This window comes from Macaca fascicularis, chromosome 4 (genome assembly GCF_037993035.2).
Source record: "Macaca fascicularis isolate 582-1 chromosome 4, T2T-MFA8v1.1".
Classification (NCBI taxonomy): domain Eukaryota; kingdom Metazoa; phylum Chordata; class Mammalia; order Primates; family Cercopithecidae; genus Macaca; species Macaca fascicularis.
Window position 1 is genome coordinate 89,135,165 of NC_088378.1, and position 11,863 is coordinate 89,147,027.

General features: G+C 35.3%; 1 non-coding gene across 1 annotated transcript; it reads right to left on the reverse strand.

Moving 5' to 3' along the window:
• Nucleotides 1-4,829: 4,829 nt before the first annotated feature.
• TRNAK-UUU (transfer RNA lysine (anticodon UUU)) lies at nt 4,830-4,902 on the reverse strand. The gene has a single exon. It is a non-coding gene; the product is annotated as a tRNA-Lys (tRNA).
• Nucleotides 4,903-11,863: the final 6,961 nt, after the last annotated feature.

The following is an 11,863-nucleotide window of genomic DNA, read 5'->3' on the forward strand; positions in this document are numbered from 1 at the left end:
GGAAAGGACAATTTCTTCAATAAACAATGCTGGGAAAACTGGATATCCATATGCAGAAGAATGAAACTAGAACCCTATCTCTCACCATATAGAAAGTCAAATCAAAATATATTAAAAAGGCTTCAAGTTATGAAACTTCTCAAAGAAAATATTGGTGAAACTCTCTAGGACATTGGAGTGGGCAAAGATTTCTTGAGTAATACCCCACAAGCAAAGGTAACCAAAGCAAAAATGGACAAATGAAATAACATCAAATTAAAAAGCTTCAGCACAGCAAAAGAAACAACAAAATAAAGAGAACCCACAAAATGGGAAAAAGTGTTTGCAAACTATGCATCTGACAAGGGATGAATAAGCAGAATTTATAAGTTACTCAAACAACTCAATAGTAAAAAATCAAATACTTTGATTTTAAAATGGGCAAAAATTCTGAATAGACATTTCTCAACAGAAGAGGTACAAATGGCAAATAGGTATAGGAAAAAGTGCTCAACATCACTGATCATCAAAGAAATGCAAATCAAAACTATGATGAGATACCATCTCACTCCAGTTAAAATGGCTCTTATCAAAAAGTCAGGCAATAACAAATGCTGGTGAGGATGCAGAAAAAAAGGAAACCCCTGTACACTGCTTTGGGGAATGTAAATTAGTACAACCACTGTGAAGAACAGTTTAGAGATTCCTCAAAAACAAAAAATAGAGCTACCATATGATGCAGCAATCCCAGTGCTAGGCATATACCCCAAAGAAAGGAAATCAGTACACCAAAGAGATAGCTGCACTGCCATGTGTATTGTAGCACTATTCACAATAGCCAAGATTTGAAAACAACCTACATGTGCATCATCAACAGATGAATGAATTTTAAAAATGTGCTACATATACACAATGGAGTACTATTCAACCACAGAAAAAGAATGAGATCTTATCATTTGCAACAATGTGGATGGAACTAGAGGTCATTATTTTAAGTGAAATAAGCCAGGCACATAAAGACAATCATCTCATGTTCTCACATATTTGTGGGAGCTAAATAGTAAAACAATTGAACTCCTGGAGATAACGAGTAGAAAGATTGCAACCAGAAGCTGGGAAATGTAACAGGTAAGAGGGGTGGGAGCTGCGGGAAAGATTAATAAGTACAAAAAAGTAGTGAGAAAGAATGAGACCCTAGTATTTGCTAGCACAACAGGGTGACTATAGTCAAAAATAATTTAATTATACATTTTAGAATAAATAATACAATTGGATTGCTTATAACACAAAGGATAAATACTTGAGGTGATGAATATCCCATTTTACATAATGTGATTATTAAGCATTGCATGCCTCTATCAAAATGTCTCATGTAACCCATAAATGTATATACCTACTATGTACCCACAAAAACTAAAACTAAAAGTAAAAATTTAACAATTATTATCGCTATTTTCTTCCATACTCATCCACCTAGAATTGCACTGGTATGGCGCAATGGTACTGGTATGGTATAGAATTGCACTTGTATGGCACATACATGAATTCAGTTCTTGTATACAGTTTCTGTACTACTATTATATGCTTAAAAGTTATTGCATGCTTACAATATGCTGGGCACTCTTCAAAGAAAATTACTTGTGTATTATCTAATGTAATTATTATAACCACCCTATTTGGGTATTCCTTTTATTACCCTCATTTTACAGAATAGGAAACTGAAAACAGCAAGGTTAAATAATTTGCTCTGGGCTTACTGTTAGTGTATATCAGAGCTGCGATTCAAACAGAGGCAGCATGACTAGGTATGAGTGTGCCTAACCACTCTGTTCTGCCACTTTCTACCTGGTGCAGATCAGAATCACAGTGATCTGCACATGCAGTACCACTCCTTCTGCTTTCATTTAAGAGAAACAGCAAAATGGATTGAATCAAAGTAATCATTTGTTTAGGGGTACATCTGTATTCCTGATGGAGCAACAATTAATCCTGCATTAACCTCATGGTAAAAACATCAATTGTTGTTGATTTCTCTTATGACCAAAAAAAAAAAAGACATTTCTAATTATCTCCTGTACTCATTATTATGTTTCCCACATTTAAAAAAGTCTTGAATTTCTAGTAGGAAAGTTAATATCCAAGGACTCTAACCTGCAGTCTACAGACAAAAACATAACAAGGGCCACCAAATAATATGGACATATTAAATTTGAATCAAGAATAGCATAATGGCACATGTTTGGCTTTCATAACCAAGCTAAATCAAAATATGATTAAAAACAAAATAATACAATAGAACATGACAATTTCTGGCAATATAAGCCATCAAAAGGAATAGTGAGTAAAGCTAATTATTTGCACATAAAGCAGTGCATTAACTGACAACTCAAGTGTCTATCAAAGCTGTTCAGGCACAGCTGGGTGCTGTAAGCCATCTGCACTGAATAAGCCTTCCAATTAAAATATTTCTAGCCATTGGGAAATCACAAGTCTTTCTCAGTACTGGGCACTGGTTCCAGTGGGCTGCTCACTGCTTACCCCACAGTTTTCTTTCAGACTCTTCCTGAGGTTAATAAAAGGCAGCTACTTTTCATTAAAACCTGCTTCTAGGCCACGTGCGGTGTTTCACACCCATAATCCCAACACTTTGGGAGGCCAAGGCGGGCAGATCACCTGAGGTCAGGAGTTTGAGACCAGCCTAGCCAATATGGTGAAACCCCATCTCTACAAAAATACAAAAATTAGCCATGTGTAGTGGCTCAGACCTGTAATCCCAGCTACTTGGGAGGCTGAGGCAGGAGAATTGCTTGAACTCGGGAGATGGAGGTTGCAGTGAGCCAAGATCGTGCCATTGCACTCTAGCATGGGTGACTGAGTGAGAGTCTGTCAAAAAACAAAAAACAAAAAAAAAACAAAAAGACCTGCTTCTATTATCTAATATCTAAAACATTCTTCATTTCCCCCTAATACCTCAAATGCTTCACATAGTGGGGAGAAAGGACCCATGGCAACTGATAAAATAGTCCTGAACGTGAGATGTCTATTTGAAGAAGCACAGAAGTAGAAAGAAAGTAGAGAGCAGTCTAGATAAACTTTGAAAGCAATCTGAGACAGTGAAGACTTCTGGATGTGGAAAAAGCATTTATTGGACACAGGCCCACTAAGTGTCAGATGCTATTGCCTTTGGTTAGAAGTAACCATCATTCTCAGCAAACTAACACATGAACAGAAAACCAAACACCGCATGTTCTCAATCATAAGTGGGAGTTGAACAATAAGAACACATGAATATAAAAAGCGGAATATCACACACCAGAGCCTGTCAGTGGGAGAGGGGTTAGGGGAGGTATAGCATTAGGAGAAATATCTAATGTAGATGATGGGTTAATGGGTGCAGCAAACCACCATGGCACATGTATACCTGTGTAACAAACCTGCATGTTCTGCACATGTACTGCAGAACTTAAAGTATAATAATAATAATAAAGTAGGCACCTGGAAATCAACTAATCACACCCATTTATTCAATCTGCCACTAGGTTCAGTGCAGAAGCTAAACTGATTTGTCCATTCTATTCTACTGTGTAGGCTCTGGAGTAGAGCTGCCTGGACTTGAATTCCAGCTCTGCTTGCTACTTAGGAGACATTTCACTTTGAACTATTTGTGTAATCACTCAGCCTATTTCTCACCTATAAATTAAGGATAATAAAACTACCTACTTCATAGATTATTATAAAGGTTGAGATTCAAAATGTATGTTATGCACCAGTATATGGTAATCATACAATAATTGTTAGCTGAGCTATTAGATGACAAAAAACCTCCATCTTATGTCTTAGGTGATCAATGTGTAAAGGTCTTAATCTTCAATATGCACAGTAATTTAAAGCAGTTTTTTTATACTGTTTTTGAAGCCCAAATAGGTCTAGAAATAACAAAATGAATTCTGCATCCTTGCATTACCCTTTACTGAGTCTAGTCACTATATAAAGATCAAGGGAACTTCAGTTGCCTAAATGAGCTAATCTTTTCTAAAAATATAAAGAAAGGAAAACAAAGCAACTAGAGGCTACATTGTGCACTTATTTACCAGAGTAGACAGAACACTAAGTTTATGGTGATTAATAAATGCCTTGACGAATTCTGAGAAAAATATAGAGACAATTAAAACAAGTCCTGGGGAGCCCAACTCTTGCTCTCATATGCCTGATTACTACCCTTCTCTCTATAGTATTAGGCATTAGTAGCCAAACCAAAGATTTTTTATTATTGCACTAGATGTACAGTTCCATTCAGTCTGTATTTTTATTACAGGTAAAGATGGAATAATTACCATCCATTGATATGACCACAGACCAGAACAAACTAAAAAGAAGAAGAAAGATAAAAGATTATACAGTTGCTCTCTGGTGTCAACAATAGTCATTGGAGAATATACTATTTTGTGGCCTGTTATTTTTTTTCTGGGACACATTGATTTTTTTTTTAATTATTATTATTATTATTATTTTTTTTTTTTTTTTTTTTTTTTTTTTTTTTGAGATGGAGTCTCAGGCTGTTGCCCAGGCTGGAGTGCGGTGGCGCGATCTCGGCTCACTGCAAGCTCCGCCTCCCGGGTTCATGCCATTCTCCTGCCTCAGCCTCCTGAGTAGCTGGGACTACAGGCGCCTGCCACCGCGCCCGGCTAATTTTTTGTATTTTTAGTAGAGACGGGGTTTCACTGTGGTCTCGATCTCCTGACCTTGTGATCCGCCCGCCTCGGCCTCCCAAAGTGCTGGGATTACAGGCTTGAGCCACCGCGCCCGGCCTTTTTTTTATTATTATTATATAAAGTAATGAAAACTACAAACACCCAAACAGAGACTTGAACCCTGGATCCTCAGATTAAAAGTCTGATGCTCTACCGACTGAGCTATCCAGGCACTCCTGGCCTGGTATTTAATAGCTACATGGACAATAATGAAATAAAGTATATTTATTGCTATTTCTCATTTTTGGGTCATATAATAGCATGATCTAGGATCAATAGGGACCTTAGATTAATCTATGACTCTGTGAGAATTCACCAAAATCAATCTACTGACTCACAAAAAACAAAACACCAAGAATATATATTTACAAACCTCTTCTAAAGAGTGAAAACTGCCTTGTTGTTTAGAAAAAGTTATGGACCATTGATATATATAAAAATGACAGTAAAATAAAATAAAAACTAGGCCCACAATAATCTGGAAAAGAAAAGATGGAAAGAGAGAAGAGGACACCACTGTGTAACAAGACAGAAACATGGACTCATCATAATTCCTCTTAGGATAAGACCTTATGTATTCAGAAGAAATGCCTTGCTAAGTCATTGGATACTGAGAGTAAGAATCCAGCAGAATGTCAACTAACCAAAAACCATTTATTAATTTGCAAAGGGAAGTGAGTGAAACCACAGGATATGAGAGAGGCAGAGAGTCTCCCACTGTGATTCACGTTTCCACTATGGATTTATCAACTCAAGCCATAGGAGAGCACCTGGTTTCTCCAAAGCCTTAGAGTTACCTTAGGGGAGAGGCAGAAATACAGTGAGAGTGAAACATACTGGGAAAAGATACAGGCATTTTCACAGGCCAGGGATGAAGAAGAGAATGACATTTTCCATCCAGGCTCATACAAAGTAAGTCATTATATGGGAACACACCCCTCAGCCAGAATTGAGAGGCAAGTATGGAGCATACTGGATTGGGCTGTAACTGGGTCCTCTCTCATCACAGGATGGGAGTGGGAAGAGAGCTGCTGGAGCTGCTGGTTTCTCTTGGGTGGTGAGATTTGCAGCCAGGTCTAGCTTTGCAACCTGGGACCAGTTTACATGTGTCATTGTTGAATGGCCCAGCCTGCTACTTTGGTAAGTCAGGGGAGTGAGCTGAACTGGCTCTGAGGAGCAATAGGGTGGCAGATATCACTCTTGCTCACATGGATTGGGACTTTGAGCCACACCTTCCTTCCCTTGCAAAGAATTTGGTTCAGTGGTGCTTCCTTTGTTCCATGCCTAGACAGATTTCCAGTCATTCAACACACCTACTCACCTGGATTAGAAGCCTGAGCTACCCCTTCCTTTTCACAGAGAACTTGGTGCAGTGATGCACTCTCCACTTCATATCCAGAAATATTTTTAGGGATTTGGAGCACCCATGCATCTAGATTAGGAGGATAGGCTACCCCTCCCTTCCTGTGCAGAGAATTGTGGAAATAGAAGTTTCTCCACTCCATGCTCAGACACATCACTGGGTACTTGGTGCCTTACCGCTAAAACTTCCACTGGAGCTGAGGCTTGCACTTTCCATTAGGGAACCTGTGGGCAGGCCTATTCCACCTGGCCTTCCTCGCTTGTTCCCCAAATCCGGAGATGAGTAGAGAGCTGATAGTGCATTCTGAATATCACCCCATTGGTTAAGGCAACAGAGAGCTGCTCCTGGTAAATAAAGATCAAGCATATACCCATCTGAGTCTGCTGAAACAGACTTACCTGTAAACATCACCTACTTGCCTGAGGATTGATCTGCAAAAGCCCATAGAAAATGTGCTGACACAAGTGAACAGCACTGGGGAAATGATATAAGCTTCCTGAGATTTCAAATGTTTACCCCTTCTCACAAGAGCCAGTAAGCCTGCTTACATTCCCAGTGCAGCACTATTACAACTAGCATTTGAGAAAGATAAAATACAGAAGGCACATATAACCAAGGAATTTATAAAAAATCTTTGCCACTGAAAACAGCTAGAACTAGAGCCAAAGGACCCTGTACAACATACACTTTTCCCTCCCCAAGGAGGGATAGGAAATTCCGTCTAAACAACAGTCATTTAAAAAAAAAGAAGAAGAAAAGATAGCATACCCAGATGAGAAGAAATCACATAAACAATTCTGGAAAAACAGAGTATTACAACACACCCAAAGGATCACACTAACTCTCTAGAAATGGATCTTAACCAAAATGAAATCTTTGAACTATCAGATAAAGAATTCAAAATATTAATTTTAAAGAAGTTCAGTGATATCCAAGAGAAAGCTGAAAATATCATAAATATATCAGAAAAACTACTAGAAAATGAACAAAGAGATGGCTATTATTTGAAAACAGCAAAACTAAACAGAACTTCTGAAAATAAAAAAAAAATTTAATTAATTAGAAAATACATTTGAGAACTTTCACAATATGCTAGACTAAGCAGAAGACAGAATTTGAGACCTGAAAGACAGGTCCTTCAAATTATCTGAGTCAGAAAAAAAAGAAAAAAGAATTTTTAAAAATAAACAAAGCCTTTGAGAAATGCAGTATTACATAATGCATCCAAGCCTACAAGTTGTACATATTCCAGAGAGAGAAAAAGAAAAAGGAAGAAGTATGGAAAACCTATTTGAGGGAATAATTCAGAAAAACTTCCCTACTCTTGCTAGAGATTTGGACATTTAAATACAAGAAGCTCAGAGAACTCCTGAAAGACACATTGCAAGAAACCTCACCATGGCATATAATTATCAGACTATTCAAAGTCAACATGAAGGAAAAATTCTAAAAGCAGAGAGAGAAGCATCTAATAACCAAAAAAGGAAATGTTATCAGACTAATAGCAGACTTCCTAGAAAAAAACTTGTAAGCCAGAAGAGATTGAGGTCCTGTTTTTAGTTTTCTTAAATTAAAAAAAAAAAAAAAAATGCCAGCCAAGAATGTTGTATCCTGCTAAATTAAGCTTCATAAGTGAAGAGAAAATTGTGTCTTTCACAGACAAGGAAATAAAAGGGAATGTGTCACCACTAGACTAGTTCTACAAAAACTGCTCAATGGAGAGCTAAACATGAAATCAAAAAGGCAATATTCATCATCATAAAAATACATGAAAATATAAAACTTACAAGTCTTATAAAGTAATTACATAATCAAGACTGTAATGCAGCTAGGTCATAATTAGCATTATGACAAGAAATAAACCAACATATCAATACTAACCTTGAACATAAATGAACTAACTGCCCCACTTAAAAGATATAGACTGAAGGAATGGATTAAAAAACAAAATCCAAGAATGTGATTTATACAAGAAACCCACCCAAGTGGTAAAAACAAAGTTAAAAGGTGGAAAAAGATTTTTCCACTCAAATGAAAATCAAAATCAAGTGGGAATAGTTATACTTACATCAGATGAAACATACTTTAAGTCAACCATGTTTAAAATTTCTAAATATATATGTACCCAACACTGGAGCACTCAGATTCATAAAACAAATATGATTTGACCTAAGAAAAAAGTTAGACAACAAAACAATACACCACACTGACAGTATGCGACAGATCATCAAAGCAGGAAATCAACAAAAAAATTCTGAATTTAAATTAAACTCTAAACCAAATGGCCCCAACAGACATTAACAGAACATTTATTCAACGATGGCAGAGCATACATTCTCTTCTCTTCTACACATAGAATATTCTCAAAAAAAGACCATATGCTAGGCCACCAAGCAAGTCTCAATAAATTTTTTAAAAATCAAACTCATATCAAGTGCCTTCTCAGACCACAGTGCGATACAACTAGACATCAATACCAAGAGGAACCCTTAAACCTATACAAATAAATGGAAATTAAACAACCTGCTCCTGAATGATCATTGGGTCAATAATGAAATAAAAGCTTAAATTTAAAAAATTTGGAAACAAATGAAAATAGAGAATACAAAATACAAAATACTAAATACAAAAACTTCTGGGATACAACAAAAGCAATGCTAAAGGGAAGTTTACAGCATTAAAAGTGTACATCAAAAATATACAAAGATTATAAATTAACAACCTTATGTTGCTCCTCAAGGAACAAGAAAAACAACAAACCACACCGAAGGCCACCAGAATAAAAGAAATAGCAAAGATCAGAACAGAAATAAAAGAAATTGAGACCAAAGAAACAATAAAAGGATCAATGAAGTAAAAAGTTGGTTTCTGAAAAGATAAAAAAAAATTGATAGACCACTAGCTAGATTAAACAACAAAAAGAGAAAAGATTCAAATAAGCATGATCAGAAATAATAAGTGTGACATTACAACTGATATCACAGAAATACAAAAGATCACCAGCAAGTCCTATAAGGATCTCCATGCACATAAATTAGAAAACCCACAGAAAATAAATTCTTGTAAATATACACCTCCCAAGACCAAAAAAGAAAGAAATAGAAATCTTGAACAGATCAATGGTGACTAGTAAGATTGAATCAGTAATAAAAAAAAGTCTATCTCCAAAGAAAGTTCAAATCCAGACAGATTGACAGTGAAATTCTACCAGATGTACGAGGAAGGACTGATACCAATTCTATTGAGACTGTTCCAAAAATAAAGGAATCTAATTCTTCCTAACTTGTTCTATGAAGCCAGCATCACCCTGATACCAAAGACCAGCAATGAAACAATAAAAAAGAATACTACAGGCCAATATCACTGAGGAATATAAATGCAAGAATCCTCAACAAAATACTAGCAAAAAAAAATCAGCAGCATATCAAAAAGATATACCACAATCAAGTGGGTTTTATCCAAGGCATGCAGGGATGGTTCAACATATGCAAATTGATAAATGTAACTCACCTCATAATTTAAAAAAATGAGCATTTCAATAGATGCAGAAAAGTCTTGTGATAAACTTCATTATTCCTTTATGATTAAAACATGCAACAAATTAGACATAGAAGGAACATTTTTAAAAACAAGAATAGCCATATATGACAAACTCATAGCCAATATCATACTAAACAGGGAAAAGTAGAAAGCATTACCATAGGAACTGAAACAAAACAAGAATGCTCACTCTCACCACTTCTATTCAACATAGTATTAAAAGTGCTAGCTAAAGCAATCAGGCAATAGAAAGAAAAAAAATGCATTCAAATTGGAAAAGAGAAAGTTAAATTTTCTCTATTCATAGATGATATAATCATATACCTAGAAAACTCCACTGATTTTTCCAAAAGACTCCTAGATTTGATAAATAATTTTGGTGAAATTTCAAGAAACAAAATCAACATGAGAAAATCAGAAGTAGTATTTTCATACAGCAATAAAAATCAAAATGAGAACCAAATCAACAACTCAGTCTCACTTCTAATGGTTATAAAAAAATCTAGGAATACATGTAACCAAGGTGGTGAAAGATCTCCACGAGAAGTACTACAAAATACTGATGAAAGCAATCATAGATGACACAAACACATGGAAAAAACAGTCCCATGCAATAGATCAAAAGAACCAATATTTTTAAAATAAGGGTACTACGCAAACCAATCTATAAATTCAATGCAATTATCAAATTACCAATGGGATTTTTCACAGAATTAGAAAAAACAGTGATAGAATTTATATAAAACCAAGTATGTATGTGAATAACCAAAGCAATTCTAAGCAAAAAGAACAAAACTGGAGCCATCACTTATCTGAATTCAAATTATACTACAAGCCTGTAATAGCCAAAGCAGCATGGCATTGGTATAAATATGTACATAAAAACCAATGAGACAGAATAAATGACCCAGAAACAAAGCCATGTACTTACAACCAATTTATCTGTGACAAAATTGACAACAATATAAACTGGAAAAACGACAACCTATTCAATAAATGGTTCTGGGAAAATTGGATTGTCATATGCAGAAGAATAAAACTAGACCCCTGTCTCTTACCATATGCAAAAACTAATGCAAGATGAATTAGAAATTCAAATGTAAGACCTCAAAACTATAAAATCCTAGAAGAAAACCTTGAAAAAATGTTTCTGGATTTTGGCCAAGGCAAAAAAAAAAAAAAAAAAATCATATTTAACCATTCAAAAGGAAATGAAACAAACAAACAAACAAAATCCCAAATGGGATGTAGTTAAACTAAAAAGCTTCTGAACAGTAAAAGAAATAATCAACAGAGTAAAGACAACCTATGGAATGGGAAAAATATCTGCAAACAATGCATCTGACAAAAAACTGATATGTAGAGTCTACAAGGAACTCAATAAGAAAAAACAAATAACCTCATTAAAAAGTGGGTAAAATACATGAACAAACATTTTTCAAAAGAAGACAAAAGCAGCCAAAAAACATATGAAAACAATGCTCAATACCATGAATTATCATAGAAATGCAAAATAAAACCACAGTGAGATACTATCTTATACCAGTCATAATTACTATTATTAAAATGTCTAAAAATAACAGATGTTGGTGAGGATGTGTACACACACACACAGAATATACTCAGCCATAAAAAATCAGAAAGAAATCAATGCTTTTGCAGCAACATGGATGGAACTAGAGGCTATTCTAAGTAAAATGACTCAAGAACAGAAAGTCAAAAGCCACATGTTCTCACTTATTAGTGGAGGCTAAATAACTGCTACCCATGGACATACAGAGTGGAATAATAGGCATTAGAGTGAAATACAATAGGTGAAAATGTGGAAAGTAGTGTAGAACAAAATATTACATACTGAGTACAAGGTACACTATTCAAGTGATGAATACACTAAAGTCCAGACTTTGCCATTATGTAATATATACATGATACACAACTGCACATGAACTCATATATTTTTAAGAAAATAAATAACTATATTCTCACAATATAGTGTGTTATAGCAGTGTCTAATACTATAATTTTAAGAAAAGAAAAAACTATATCTCATAATATAGTGTGTTATAGCAGTGTCTAATACTACAATTTGTATAGCTTAAATGCATGTTTAAAAATTTTAAATGGAGATAACTTGAAGAAAATGGTGGATAAGAGACAGGACTAAAGTGCAGTTCCCAGTTGGATGGACAGACAGTGTGTGGAGACTTACTTTGTGAACTTTTGCTCCAAG